Genomic DNA, 2,920 nt, shown 5'->3' on the forward strand with positions numbered 1-2,920 from the left:
GCCTCCCTTTCTATTCTTCCTGTAGCATTTGTATTCTGGAACATTAAGCTGCCAGTCCTGCCCATCCCTGAGCCATGTTTCTGTAATTGCTATGATATCCCAGACCCATGTTCCTAATCATGCCCTGAGTTCATCTGCCTTGCCTGTTAGGCCCCTTGCATTGAAATAAATGCAGTTTAATTTATCAGTCCTACCTTGTTCTCTGCTTTGTCCCTGCCTGCCCTGACTGTTTGACTCACTTCTGTTCTCAGCTGTACCCGTCTCAGATCGATCTCTTTCCTCACTATCTCCCTGGGTCCCACCTCCCCACCTTACTAGTTTAAATCCTCCCAAGCAGTTCTAGCAAATTTCCCTGCCAGTATATTAGTCCTCTTCCAATTTAGGTGCAATCTGTCCTTCTTGTACAGGTCATTTCTACCCCAAAAGAGATTCCAATGATCCAAAAATGTGAATCCTTCTCTCACACATCAGCTCCTCAGCCATGCATTCATCTGCTCTATCCTCCTATTCCTGCCCTCACTAGATCGTAGCACTGGGAATAATCCAGATATTACTACCCTTGAGGACCTCCTTTTTAAATTTCTGCCTAATTCTCTGTAATTTCCCTTCAGAATCTCAACCTTTTCTGTTCCAATGTTGTTAGTTCCAATGTGGACAATGACCTCCTGCTGGCCCCTCTCCCCCGTGAGAACATTCTGCACCCTCTCCGAGACATCCTTGACCCTGGCAGCAGGGAAGCAACACACCATTCTCCTTTTTCGCTGCTAGCCACAGAAACATCTGTCTATACCTCTGACTACAGAATCCCCTAATACAGTTGATCTCTTGGAAGCCGATGTACCCCCTCTTTGCATTAGAGCCAGTCTCAATACCAGAAACTTGGCTGTTCGTGCTACGTTCCCCTGAGAATCCATCACCCCCTACATTTTCCAAAACAGCATACCTGTTTGAAATGGGTATATCCACAAGACTCCTGCCCTAGGTGCCAACATCTCGCACCCTTCCTGGAGTTAACCCATCCATGTGACTGTATCTGAGACTTTCCCCCCTTCCTATAACTGCCATCCATCACATACTGTTGCTGTTGCAAATTCCTCATTGCTTCTATCTGTCTCTCCAACCTATCCACTCAATCTGATATGATTCGCATCCAACAGCATTTATGGCAGATATAATCCACAGTAACCCTTAAACTCTCTTTAAACTCCCACATCTGACAAGAAGTACATATTACTGCAAAGGCCATTTTTACTCCTTCACAATCTACAGACCCAGCAAATAACACCATCTTATTCCTCTACAAACACTGCCCCAGGTTAAAGTAATAGCTATGGCTTATATTTTAAGTTGAATCAAGAGACTTATCTCCAAAAACATATAATCAAGAAAGAATCCACTATACTCACTACTGCAGCCTTTCTCTTGGACAGACTTAAAACAACAATTAACTTATCTGATTCTGTGCTGTGAACTTCACCCAACAGTTCCTCCAAGATTAGTTGTGAATTTCACTGTTTGTTAATTTTCCCAGATAGTGAGCACTCCGACGTCCAGCGATACACTAATTCAAACAGCAAAGACGGTAACTGTGCAGGTTCTCTCTCTCTCTCTCTCTCTCTCCCTCCCCTGCACTGTCCTCACCATGTGCTTCCTTTGTCTGCTCTTCTCCCTTTTAAATTGCTGTTGTTTTGACTTTTATTTTGGAACTTTGGGAAAAAAATGCAACAGCGTATAATTGCTGCTCCTGGAATTCGAGGAAATCACTTCCAACGCCTAAAATACCTCAAAAAAAGGAGCAGCTCTTACAGCCAGAAATTTTTCCCATCCTCCATCTTGGATTGCTAGCAAGGGAAAGTATGGGCTTTATCTAACAGGTCATCATTGTCACAAAAAAAGGTGTAAAATTGTTTGGCGCACAGCGAGTTAGTGTGAACATTGCACAGTGGATAGTGTGTGATGTCAGTTGAAAGACCATTGTTGGCTGCAGAATCACAGAATGATTATAGCCCAGTAGGAGGCCAGTCAGCTTGTTCTGTCCATGTCAGCAACATTGGAATTGGAGCAAGTCGCACAGCACCTTGATTCTGCTCTGTCATACAGTTAGATCTCAATTGGTCTTTCTCGCAACTTCCCTGTCCTTTGATTAACTTAGTGGACAAAAATCCATCCAACCCTGTTTTGAGAGCTCCATTGGTCATTCAGCATTTGCAGCCTTTTGTTAGAGTAGTTTTCTAGATGTCTACAAACCCCTCTGTGCAAAGTCAAGTGTGTGAGCATGTCTGATTGAATTACCTTAACATCTTGAGATTTGAAAACTGTTTCTCATTTACACCAAAGCATTTTCCGTTCAGAGTTGCCATTCTGCTGCAGGTCTGCACTGCATGAAATGATAACTCTCAATCAGAACATTATGGTTTCAAGGTTACACAAACATTTAGGTAAGAGTGACTACAAATGAGCCCTGCAGGTAGCTTTGACATCTGATGCTTATCGGTGATCAATTTTAAACATTCTGTGTATTTTGGTGAAGTGGTAGTGTCATAAATCTTTGGACCGGGGACCAGGTTCAATTCCTGTCTGCTGCAACAGGGTGACATTTCATCTCTGATTAGGTTGATAATAGAAGGTCTTTATGCAGTTGTGGTGCACATGTAGTTTCCTTGCACTGGATCAGGAGGCGTGTGTTCAAGTCCCACCTGCTCCAATGGTGTGTAAGACATGGTTGCAGCAGGTTTATTTAAAAATAATTTGCGAAGGGCTCTTTTGGTGCAGTAGTAATGTCCCTGCCTCTCATCCTCAAAGCCCAGGTTCATTTCCTACCTGCTGCAGAGGTGTTATAATACAGCCTGTGAACTGATTTGATGGGGGGATGCGCCAGAGACAGCCTGCTGGAAGAGACAAAACTCTCAGGGAATGTTTG

Source organism: Chiloscyllium plagiosum, chromosome 22 (genome assembly GCF_004010195.1).
Source record: "Chiloscyllium plagiosum isolate BGI_BamShark_2017 chromosome 22, ASM401019v2, whole genome shotgun sequence".
NCBI lineage: Eukaryota > Metazoa > Chordata > Chondrichthyes > Orectolobiformes > Hemiscylliidae > Chiloscyllium > Chiloscyllium plagiosum.